This window comes from Pantherophis guttatus, chromosome 3 (assembly GCF_059756535.1).
Source record: "Pantherophis guttatus breed Tessera chromosome 3, ASM5975653v1, whole genome shotgun sequence".
Lineage (NCBI taxonomy): Eukaryota > Metazoa > Chordata > Lepidosauria > Squamata > Colubridae > Pantherophis > Pantherophis guttatus.
The window spans coordinates 168241894-168255094 of record NC_142065.1 but is presented as its reverse complement, the minus strand read 5'-3'; the positions used below and the strand labels follow the sequence as shown (position 1 = coordinate 168255094).

Sequence of the window (13201 nt, the reverse complement as noted above, 5' to 3'; positions counted from 1 at the left end):
GGCAGAGAGCTAATCCTATTATGTCCTGAGGGTGAAGGTCTTTTGTGTTTTAGATAAGCTAGTCCAGCCTTCCTGGGGCTATTAGCAAGGTGGGGACTGCTTTCCAAAAGCATGTTTCTCCTTTTCTCATCCAGGGAGGTATAATATTCTGCCTTTTTAATATTTCCTAAAATATTTCATTCTTCTAGGAGAGTGGTGGGTGCTAACTTTCTATACTTTGCATCCCGTTTTCATTGTATATTTTTCTTTATTACCTTAATTTCTGTTATTCCAATCTCACCACTCAGGTAAGCATCTAACAATTTAAAATGGCAACAAACTATTGAAAAGAAATCAACACAATAAAAAAAAAAGTCATACTCATCCCATCTATGCTTCCAAAGCATCAAAGGCCCATTTCACAGGAAAGTTTTCAGAATTTCTGAAGCAGAAGAGTCCAAACCTATTTTGTGTGTGTGTGTGTGTGTGTGTGTGTGTGTGTGTGTGTGGTGGTGGTGGTGGTGGTGGAATGGTGTTATAAGCTGTTAGAACTACAACAGTAAATATCTTGCCCACATAATACTCACTTCATATGGGAACAAACTCTGAGCTCAGCCTCTCTTGAGAACCTAAAAAGATGGGCAGACTTATTTTAGATAAGTTGGTCCCTAAGGCAACCTGGTGTGATGCCATGTAGGGCTTTCAAGGTGATAAGCAGCTTTCTGAATTGAGCCCAGAAGCCAATTAGCAACCAGCACAACTGCAAAATATGTGTTATCCTGCAGTAGCAGGATCCATTTGCCAACAGCATGGCTGCTGCATTCTGTATCTGCTGTAGCTTTCAAGTCATTTTGAAAGGCAATTTTATTTAGGCCACATATACTTTCAGCCAACTGCCTGTTGGGGAGAAAGGCAGGCACCTAGAAGATATAAAAGGTCACCGTTGCCCTAAATTGCAGAATTTTTTGTACATTCAAATATCCTGGAGCAACAGGGATATAGCATTAGTTGTCCCATGGCATTGCCAGGTATCAGTTAGTGTACTAGGAAAAAGTTAGGATTGTCCTTAGATTTCTTGCATTTTGTTTGGATTATGCTTAATTTCAGCCTGGTACAACCATGACATACAAATACTATTCTAGATAGTATTCTGATCACACACTATGGGCATTTTCCATAACATTGGAGATGGAAACATGATTTAGCATGGGATTGCATTGCCCCACAAATTACTATAATTGCTTGGCTGAGTCGGGACCTTCCTCCAGTCAAGTGCATTTCAAGGGATGGCAAAAACATGATTCAGGAATGCATGGATTCAAAGTAGGTGGAAGAATTTTATGTGGCCAATATTTTCTTTCATCACCAATGCAATTTGCTGCAAAACCAGACATGCCACGTAGTCCACTTAGGCCAATAGCTTTCACTCTTTCGAGAAACAAGGGTAAAACAGAAGAGCAAACAAGATATGAAAAAATGCTGAAATTAAGGCTAGACATGAGAAGTTGACATGCCTAGATGCAGAAAGAGGGGGAGAGAGAAAGCTTTATTAGGCATGGAGAGAAAAGAGGAATAAGAAAAGGAGCTGCTTTTGAGAAACGGTCATCTACTGACACTTTTCAAAATACATGATCATTCGGTCACTTAAATGTTCAACCTATTGAAGACATCCATGAAAGATGGGGCTGGTAAAAAAAAGATTAAGAGAGTAGATATAAATAAAAAGGGAATTTTAGTCATGCAGTTGTGTCTTCCATGTTAACCTTTTTTATCCCTCCCACCTATTTCTGCAAATCCAATCATTAAGTTAGGAAATGACTTGAGCAATTATGGTAACTTTTTCTATGGCTGTGGGAATTTACAGTGAGTCAAAAAGAGGTGGGTTTCAGCAGGTTCTGACCAGTTCTGGAGAACCGGTAGTGGAAATTTTGAGTAGTTCAGAGAAGCGGTAGTAAAAATTCTGACTGGCCCCATCCCCCATCTATTCTCTGCCTCCCAAGTCCCAGCTGAGGAGGAAATGGGTGTTTTGCAGTATCCTTCCCCTGGATTGGGGAGGGAATGGAGATTTTACAGTATCCTTCCCCTGCCACACCCACCAAGCCACGCCCACCAAGCCATGCCACACCCACAGTAAAAAATGTTGAAACCCACCACTGGAGTCAAACCATGGCATACAAACCCAGAAAGGAAAATTAACTTTCCCTTCTGGCCTCAGGATGCAGAATAGAATCCTAGAACAATCCACTAAAATGGGGCTACTCCAAGATCTTTTTTTAAAAAAAATCTCTTAAGTGTTGGGAGATGTAAAATGAGATTTACAGGAACATGGGGGTGATTAAGATTTCTCTTGTCCCTATCCCATAGAGCCTATCTAATCTAATCTAACTGGAAGACCACTAAGAAACTATGCTTAAATATGATAAGTTATATGTTGTATGTTGTGTAAATGTCCAATATGTGTTTTAATAAAATTATAAATTTAAAGATTTCTCTTGTCCCTATCCCATAGAGCCCTATCTAATCAGGCATCCACAGACTGATCAATTAAAAATATGTAAATAAATAAATAAATTCTGGCAGTTGTTAATAGGAAGGAGGTTGAGATAAGCCAAAACAGTTGCTCCATATTTCACCAGGACAGTCAGCATCAGCTACTATAGGACTAAAATTCATTTTCTCAAAAGCTGCAGATTCTGTTTGGCATAGTATACAAATCAGTCTTGTTCCTTAAGGTCAATGCTTCTTCCGCCATTCCATTTTGTGGAACCAGTGTAAGTAATGAATTTGGAATATTTTACATTCTAAAATAAAACTGAATCATGTTTTTTTTTCTTGCAGGAGTTGGATATTGTACCACTCTGAGGACCCCTTTGAAGGTGCATATATGTGGGGGAGGGTGTAGTAGAGCTAAGACACAAACACAGATCTGACAGAGCTTCAGCATACTACGAGCTTTTAGTAAAATGGCATATTATTTGTATCAGGACATGGACTGTGCCATATAAATCATAATTGATGCTGTCTTTTTTTTTTTAAAAAAAAAGTCATTTCTAGAATTCATCAGCAGCATTTGCATTAAGTTAGATCCATTTGAAATTAATAGGGCTTGTGTTAGTCATGCTGATGCCTAATTTACTGATTTCAATGGAGCTTCTCATAAGTAATTTACCCTGAATGCTGCTCAATTAAAAAAAAAAAGAATGAATAAAAGAAAAAGAAAAGAGCAGAAACATTAAAAGAAAAATGCAGAACTGGACAGCAATAAAATCTCAGGCTATTATACAGATGGCAGGTTAAACTGAAGTGGCCTTTTGCATTTATAGTTCATCTCTCACAAGGCAAAAAAAAAAAAAGGAAACAAATTATTGTCCAGAGGATATTAAGGACACATATATATAGGGCAGGGAAGGAGAGGGACTGGATGCTATGTATCTTAAATCATACATCGCCCTGCTCCCTTATTCCTCAGTGCTTGTAAAAACAAATCTTCTCCTGGATCTGCAATTCCAACACTGTGTGGCTCTGTTAACAGTCTTGCTCTCAGATGATTAGAGCCATGGTGGTTTGTTTGTTTGTTTGTCTGGCATTGCTGTTCTCTCATCCTCACTGAGTAAAATTAGCAAGGGAACAAATTGTATCTATGAAGCATCAAGAAAGCTTCAACAGTATCTTTTTCTAGGCTCAATGGACCTTTTCTGCAGTTTTAGCCTAAACTATTACCAAGGTGCTTCATAGATAGATAGATAGATAGATAGATAGATAGATAGATAGATAGATATTGAGATAGAGATATATACAGCTACACACACACACACACACACACACACACACACACACTCACACACACACTTGTGTGATCAGGATATTAAAATCAGCAGCTGGCCATTTCATTTTAGTTAATGTTTAGATGTTTCTGTGGTTTTCCCCAGGGGGTGCACTCAACTGTCCCCACCAGTGGGACACTGCTTTTAGTCCATGGGGTTTTTGTTTTTATTTTAAATGTTAGCCCTACTTCAGTTAGGGGCTCCTGCTGGTTTCAGCTTTAATAGCAAATTGCTCTGCAACATCTCCTAAAACCCTCCTATAAATATTTTCTTTCTCTCTCTTTTTTTTTTAAAAAAAATATTTATTTATTTATTGCCATTCATGCAACCTGTCCAAAACACCAGAAAAAAAAATCAGTCAGGAAGCTTCCATTATTTCTTAATACCATACCTGCTTCGGTTAAGTGCTAGAGTTCTTTATTTGCACATTTTTTTATTCTGGAGTCTTTGGTACTGAGCTTGGTTTGCTTGCAGGCATTTCACAACCTAACTAGGTAACATCATCAAGATGAGTGAGTGTGGAGTCTTCTCTCTGTTTTCATACAGTAGCTTGTCTTGCCAATGTTGGGGGGGGGGCTTTTCTTCTTGGTAGTTTAGATCTGAGTGGTTAGGTGTTTTTTGATGTTAATCTCTACTTATCTGTGTGTTGGTTGCTGAAGAATGGGATAATACTCTACTATAGAGTACTGAGTGACTCAAGTGTATTTAGTCTTCCTTTGCTTGTATAGCCATTTAAATTTTGCATAATCATGAATGTCATTATAAGAAATTCACCTTTCAAGCATCTCACCCTTCAGATCCCATGGAAAGCTTAAATATCAAATTCCTTCACTATTTTACCTGTTACCTGGGATGGTAACTAAAGAACCTTTTCTTTGTATCCCTGTTTAAACTTTTAAAAAGTAATTTGAAGTTATTTCTTCATTGTCTCTTGAAATTTAGTTTGATTTGGTCATTGTACAAATTACATTTCTCCATTTTTTTTCTTGAAATAAATGTAACATGATAATCTGAAAATATTTAATAACATTAAGATCCGTAATTAGAATCTTAATCATTTGGTATGAGATCCACCTGTTTCATTAATTCTGAAAGTCATCTCGATTTACATTGCAAACTCTTTAGATCTGCAACTTTATTTGTATGGTGCCATTTAAATAACTTGTAGCAAAACGAGTACAAGTTAAAAGGAATTGCACTGATTGTGAACCAAATGTGCATGAGAAACCACATAAAGCATAATGTCAGGGTAAATATGGATGCTTTCTTTCTTTTAGATTTAGACCAGAAACACTATACACAAAATAACTTGAGAATATAAGATCTTTCAGACGTTTGTACTTGTGTAAAGTCATTCTGAGGATAAAATTACCCAATAGCTATTTTTTGAAGACACCATGTTCTTAAAATTTCAAATGTACCAACTACCCCAAGAACATTGGAAACCCCTGCCATTACCTACCAGTAATCTGTTTTACTGTCACATTTCATTGCATTTGGAAAGCTTTGCAACCTTATCTATCTTTTCCCACACAACACTATCTCACACACAGTGTTCCAAGCAGGAGATTTCTTAATAAGATCCTCCTCAAAAAGAAAAAAAAACAGATTAAAAAATAAAAAATGCTAAGATTCTTTTTATAATGAATAATTTTGGCCTTCATGAAGTTATGATAGGCTCACTGAAATTCCATTTCACAATTAAAACACTTACTGTCCTCAATAACATCTCCACTTCATTACTGATTTGCTTATTTTTCCCGCTAAATGTTGTTCCTATTTATTATTTATTATTTCTATAATTTACCTGTCTCAGCTACCTCTCCTTGGTTCTTCCCTGTTGCATTCCAAGATGAGACTATCTATTTTCAACTTCTAATTCTGATCATTTGTCCTTGGCATCAGATAACATTTCTATTCTCAGGATGCTTTTAGCCAAATATCTTGTCTATATAAAATGTACTGAGGGATTCTTGCAGTTCTCCACTCTATTTTATTCCTTCTCAGAGATTCCCCTCCCCTTTCCATACTAAGCAATTACTCTTATTAATTATTCTGGCTAACAGTAATTATCAGCAGTATGCACCCCTAGTCACATTAATAACAGAGATCTCTAGGACACTAAGGAATTGTGTGGCAAGATTGACTTCACCATTTAGATTTCCAGTCTTCACAAAGCAAGTGAGGCAGTTTTGTTCCCTTGTCCACTTCATAAACATATTCACACTGGTATGGAAATAGCATTCTCAAATCAGTTATATTCACCATGCTGTATAAAGTACCAAAATATTAGATACCCGAGGCACTTACATTGTACACAAACAAGCATTTTTGTACACTGCTACAATAGATGCAAAATGATTGAAATGTAAACATTATCTCCTAACTATCTCTGATATCTATCATGCATACCTCTTTAAATTATCAGCATATTTGGAGTAAAAAGATCAAAGAAAATTGTCATGTACTGAGTCATCCTATTGGTTGATTTAACTCCATATTGCACATAGGAAGCAATAATAATTCTTCTACGTCTGAGTCTGGAATTTTTTCCAAGGGTACCTTGGATTGGTTTTTTTTGGGGGGGGGGGAAGGAATTCCTATTATAATTTTATTTTTCAAGGATTTAAGGTAGAATAAAAGGAATTTGAGTATGGTTTGGGCTATTTGTTATATTTGAATTTACATGGAGTGGTCATCCACAAGGAAGACTAATCTGTTTGGATTTACACAAGATGCTAAGGTATTAAGAATAGGTGGCTGAGTTCATTCATTATCTGGAGTGAATTCACCTTTGTAGTACCTCAAGATCAAAAGCTGTCATGTGAACATTTAAAGCATTTCATTGAAAGTCCAGTTAGCCAATTCAAATGAATAAAAATAACATCCATAGGATTCATTGGATACTTTCAAGGTTTTGGCAGACTAGACATCTCTGAAGGAACAAGGATAGCTATGCTATCTCTCTTCTAGGTAGAGGAAGTATTGTGAAATCATCCATTTACATTTTGGACAGCTGCACATCATGACTAGACACCAGAACAGAAGTTTTTGCAGTTAACTCATCAGTTGAGCAGCTGAGGGTCAAGGAATTTCAATGATTTATCCAACATTGACACAAGGTTCATATAAGTGGCACTTTCTTAAATACTTTTGGATATAATCAATTTACAATTGAAGAGATATTTTCTGAGTGGCAGGATAAGAAAATATGTGAGGACTCAACATTCTCAGCTATAAAGAGAAAAATTGTTTTAAAGAATTGAAAAGTTTTGACAAAGAACAAGGACTGGATGTAAGAAAATGTAAAATGAATAAGGGGAACAATCTTTTTAAAAGATTTTTTAAAATTGGAATTAAAATAGACAACTGAACGTTCCCTTATTACAATTGATGGATTTTACAAAACAAAAGATAATGGCAATATGACCCAGATTCTGATGAAGAGGATACAGTGGCAAAATTTGAAAAGGTACATAGAATAAATACAAGATTTGCAAAAAATAAGAAATGTTCCAAGGCATACTTTGCCAGAAAGGGATGCCTTACCATTTCTTGTCAGAAAGAAGACAAAGATCAAATCTTGCAGCAGCATTTTAATACATCACTGAAGATTGATAGTAGATTGTTCTTTTTAAACATTCCTATTAGAATCTTGCATGAGAGAAAGGACTATATTTTAGCCGAAAGATTAAAACAAAAAGATTCTATTCTGATGCGATAAATTGGAAGGCATGATTTTTATTTTTAAACAACAGACGTTTCAACTGAATTATGTCCAGAAAATGAAGGAAATTCTAGAAATAAATTAGAGAGGAATTGGAGAAGTTTCAAAAATAGCTGTCAGATAAAACTATACAAAAATGTCAGCAGGTGCAACCAGAAATTGAAAGGTATGACATTAAATTAAGGCACGATAGGTATCTACTTTTCTAAATTTTTGACATGATTGTGGATTTCAAATGCTTAACATGGAACTTAAATGGAGCAAATGATGGATCACACCAGATCACATTGAACCCAACGAACCTTTTGTATTTAGAACAGAATCAGATTGTTACACTGCAACAAAAGCAATTATTTTAATTTTTTAACAATGTAGTCCTATATGAGCATATATTTAGATTTAAGTATGTTTAATAGAGATATTTTCATGAAAGTATATTTCAATGGAAGTGTACTTTTTAATGACTTGGTAAAAATACATAAGACTGAACTATGAGTCTCCTTAATTGAAGTAATATATACATTAACTTGTTCTGCTTTATGCTTTTCAGGTGCAATTTTGCTATCAGTTATGGGCAGATGGTTTTATTGATTTTGAATGCATTTGTGCACAGCTAAGATCCAAAACATTATCCCTTTATTTTACATTGTTGTGTTTTGTCAAACTTTGCTTTTTTTTTAAACAACTACTTTTAATACAGATTTGCAAAGGAAGTCTAACAAGGAATATTTCATTCTTTGTAGGATGAAATTGCTTTCAGTTGAATTTCTGACAGACCTGTGAAGTTGGTTTAATAATATGCTGATGGAAATAGAGCATTCTGGCTACATTCCTTTGAAATCCAATAAAGCAGATGACTCCAAGCTGTAATGGAACTGATGTTGTCAAATGACTTTGCTTATTTGAATATGAGCATGGCTTGGATTATTGGGGGAGGAACAAGCAATATGTGATTGGCATAACTTTTGACAAGGGTCCTAGAATCCATCTGGTTTATGGCACTGATTCCTCCATATCCCTCCTGCTCCCCCTCCCCCACCTTATTTGCCCAAGATGATGAAAATATAATGTTATAGTTTAGCTTCTGGCTTTCTGCAATAGCAAACTGTCAGCAAGCATTCAATAGACACAGCCCTGGGTGTGAGTTTGTGAAAGCGAAATGTGCTCCCAACAAGTCCCTGCAACTACTGGTATGGGATGGGTGGGGGTGCTTTTGATTTTATTTTTAAAAAGTTCAGTTATAGTTGTTTCCAAGTCAGCTGCTCTGGAAGCCACTTTCTGAAAGGCACAAGAGACCTTGAAATGTGCAAATCTCTGGTGTGAAAGGAAAGAATTGTTCAAAGGACTTTTACAAAGCTTTGTGAACTGACCTTGATTTACCATCAGTGTGAACTGGATAGATGACTGTTATAATAAAAAAAACAAAGCAAGACATGGGGCATGTCATGGTAGTCAATTTCTACTTAATCTTCCTAGGATTAGTTTTGTTTACTTGTTTTTATTTAAATAAGCACCTCTAATATTGGGGGAATTAGTTCTCTCAGTGTGCTTCATTAGTGTAACTTACCACCACAAAGACTGGCTGTATTGAGAAAGATTGCACCATTATCAAATAATTAGGAATGCCTTAGCAGGTGCATACACTTACCTTTGCAATTAAATCCTTGTTAAAACGTGGAATTTCAGAGACTTGAAATGGTTTCTTGATCCCAGAGGATATAGCCCGGAAACTTATTCTATAAAGCAGAGATCATTTGGGAACAGCAATATCAAGCAAGGAATCTTCTTTTTCATGAGGTATTTATGAAGCACACATGAAATTTTTAAAAAGGCAGTTCCTAGTGCTCATATGGTCACTGTGCAAAGTTCTTGAGCTGATTTATAACCCTCCTACTTAAATGTTAGAAATCATTTTCCTTGAGGTTTCATTGAGGGGGTACTAAATAGTTGGTCTGAACTGATCACGGCAATATGCTAGTTATCTTTCATGGCATTAAAGTTTCTTGCATAGATAGCAAACACATACTTACACATATATTTCTGTGTAGTTTTCCTATTGCAATTATTTATTTTCAACAAAGCATTTGTTAATTATAAAAATATTGCCCAATATTTATTGGCTTTGATTTTATATGCACTTAGAATATCTAAAATCATTTACATCAATATATAACTGCATAGGAATAAATATACTGCTTTTGACCTTTTGTGATGTTATTTTGCATATGTAACATTTAGTCTGCAACCATATGTTGCTTTTAACTACCTGAGAACACTTCTGGATAAAGAAAATATGCAGTTTATTAGCAAATTGGCATGAAAGATTGGCATATATATTTCTGTATGCAAAGAATTTGATTTGTGGAAAGTTGCATATAATGATGTTTCTATAATGGTGTTATGTTTTCTGTGGTGAAATATTTTCTGTAGAGGGATACAGCAAGACATAAACTTTTATGAACATGGTGGAAGTCTCTTCTACTGTAGTCCTATCTTCAATTTCATATGTATTTATTGCTGCAGAATTTCTATTGCTTAATCTAGCATACAAGATTATGATCCATGAACATTCAGTATATTCAAACAATTAATAAAACTGCAAAACAAAGAACACATTTGCCATAAAGAAAGATGAACTCACTCATATCTATTGCAAAGGCAGAGTGTGACAGAGGGATGTTAAAAAATCTACACTATGAATTATTGTAATTAAATTACTTAAATGTTTAAAATTAATTTTTAAATAAAAGGAATACAAACATTTTGTTTTCCCTGCAAAGTTAAGGGGGAGAAAAAACTCCCAAAATTACAATTTAGAAGAAAATGAAGTACTCTCATGAAGATTGGAGATGACTTTTTAAGTCAGTTCCACAGAAGTTTAATGCCATAATTCAAGATGACAGAAACTACTGCCAAGGAAAAACAATTTTCTTCCATTTTTTTTTTCTACCGGGCCTATTTCTGTTTGATGAAAGAGATGGCAATTGAAATATTTCCAAAGTGAGAAGGCTTTCAGAGAAACATTGACATCTTCTCATAGGTGGATTTTGTTTTTGGGCTTTCTTGCTGCCAGGAGATGCACATGAATCTCCTGTCTTTCATTGTTCAGGAATCTCTCTGAGAGCTGCACTACAGCCTCTCTGGCTTCCCAAGGGAAAATGTAATGAGCAAATTCTTCCCATTGTACTTTTCTAACAGTGGTGCAACTGTCATTGCCCTGCCCAAGGGGAATTCTCTGGAGAAATTATCCACCCAATTTCTCTGCTTAACTTCTTGATGGGGCTTTCTAAGAAGCAGTTTATGTTTAATTTGCCTAAAGAAACAACTTTGATTGTAAACGTAAAGATATGTTATTTTAATCCACTTTATTTGACATTGCTGGAGAATGATAAGTTGGTGGATCAGAGAGCTGATCCAAATAAATGAAAGCATGAAAAAATGTTTTTATTTGCAAATGTGCGTGTTCCTCAACGCATCAGACACGTACAGAATTCTTAAAATATTATGGGAGACTTCTCAGTTCTTAGTCTTTTGTAGAGGGATGAGCCAATTTTTAGAATGAGATTTTTTAGACAAATTGAGTTAGTCTTAGAAAATTAATTTAGAGAAATCTACAGCAATGTGGGTAGGAGGATGCACCAATTCTCTACATAATTTGAATAAATGGGACGTGAGATGGCTCCTGAGAGCAGCACTGACAGCCAAAAGAATTATACTGATGGACTGGCAAAGAAAAATCATGCCATGAGTTGATTTATGGCCTATTGCCTTTCTGGATATAACTAAGTGGGAGAGAAGTCCCTTTATTTGTGCTAATAAAATGGACATCAGTTCTCTCACACAAGTATAATTTCAGAGCTAGTGGTATGAAAAGCTGGCATCTAGGATTTTTTTCCTCCACTCTTCCATCTCATGTGTGCCCTTGTGGTAGTCTGTTTTAGTTGACATTAAAATATTAAATGTCAAAACCAAAGCCCATTTCTATGTCACTTTATGAGCCTTTTCTTAAAATCAAGCCTCATTATCCACATTGTCAGTCTTAAATGGCTGATCATGAAAACATATATTTTTATTTCTCATAGTTATTATAACATTTGGAATGTGCGTTTTTCTACATTAAATATCTGCTCCAGGTATTATTATTTTTTTGCTCCTAAAACTATTTTACCAATTGGGCCGATGGCTTAGAGGAAGAAATGAGAATATTAGTAGACCTGTCAGAAATTATTTGGAAGAGGTGCCTTGGACTTCTCAAATTTTCATCAGATAGTTAGCCCTTTTTTCCCCACTGTCTGCATGAACTTAGTCTACTACCACTTTAAGAGTCATTTTAATGAACTGAATCCTTAAAACAGCAGCAGCAAGATGTGCCTGGTTTAATTAATAGCAAAGAATGATGTGCAGACACAAGGTCCAATAATTCTCAGTGTGCCCAATCATAAATATTAGTGTCCTACACTTTAGAGTTATACATGTGTTTATTTTGGAATACTTTATTTATGTCTTTGAAAATTTGGGATCAAGACTCTTTGGAAATTAGATTTATTCTATCTCCTTCATCCAAATGACTATTACTTTCAGGAACTGTTATTTCCTAAAAAATGGAATCTCAGTCTATGGCAACCTTTTTTCTAAGCAAGGATGGAATTTTTTTGCCGAAAACAAAAGCTGTTCGTTTTTTATTCTATCATATTGGCACTGTTAACTACCAAACCAGGTTAAGGCTTGATATTAGAATATATACCCTTAAATAACTTGATTGCACAAGGAATGTTTAATCCAGTGGTGAAATCCAATTTTTTTTACTACCGGTTCTGTGGGCGTGGCTTGGTGGGCATGGCAGTAGAAGGATACTGCAAAATCTCCATTCCCAACCCACTCTGGGGCCAGCCAGAGGTGGTATTTGCCGGTTCTCTGAACTACTCAAAATTTCCGCTACCGGTTCTCCAGAACCTATCAGAACCTGCTGGATTTCACCCCTGATTTAATCCGACAAGATCTGTTCTTGGTAAACTCATTCTGATTCTAATTATTATTGTGTTTTTAAAATGTTTATAAAAAAACCACTTTTTGATTTGCTCTATGATCTTATCCGTTGTCTATATCTTTCTAAAATATCTTTTTCCAAACAGCTTTTAAAACTATTCTCATTTTGAAGAGTGTTTTACTGTATGCATAACTTAGAACCTACGGCTGTATAATTTGGGCTTATCTTGAAAAAACTAAGAGGAGCCCAATGTGGTTGGTACTTGAATGGGAGACCACCCAGAAAGATTACCAGGGAAATCTCACATTTGTAGAAAAGGCTAAGAAGTTGAAAATAGCATCCTCACCAGAAGATTAACAAGAGGGCTTTCTTGTTGTTGCCAAAAAAAGGCAAATGGATGAACCTCAGGGACTGAGAGTCTGAGGTTCAAGGGAATCTTTACCAGAGATGGTATTCAGCCAGTTTTGACCGGTTCTGGAGAACTGGTAGCAGAAATTTTGAGTAGTTCAGAGAACCTGCAAATACCACCTCTGACTGGCCCCGCCCCCATCTATTCACTGCCTCCCAGCTAATCGACTCTCAGCTGATTGGCTGGGTCTTCTTTTGTTGCCCTAGACACGGAGCTAGAAAGCAGGATAGTGGGGTGGGGTGGGAATGGAGATTTTACAGAATCCTTCCCTTCCC

General features: G+C 35.8%; 1 long non-coding RNA gene across 1 annotated transcript; it reads left to right on the top strand.

Annotated features, from left to right (window-relative positions):
• Positions 1-2814: 2814 nt before the first annotated feature.
• LOC148114894 (uncharacterized) lies at positions 2815-8405 on the top strand. The gene is made up of 2 exons (XR_015733607.1): positions 2815-2855; positions 8274-8405. It is a non-coding gene; the product is annotated as an uncharacterized LOC148114894 (long non-coding RNA).
• The last annotated feature ends 4796 nt before the right edge of the window (positions 8406-13201 follow it).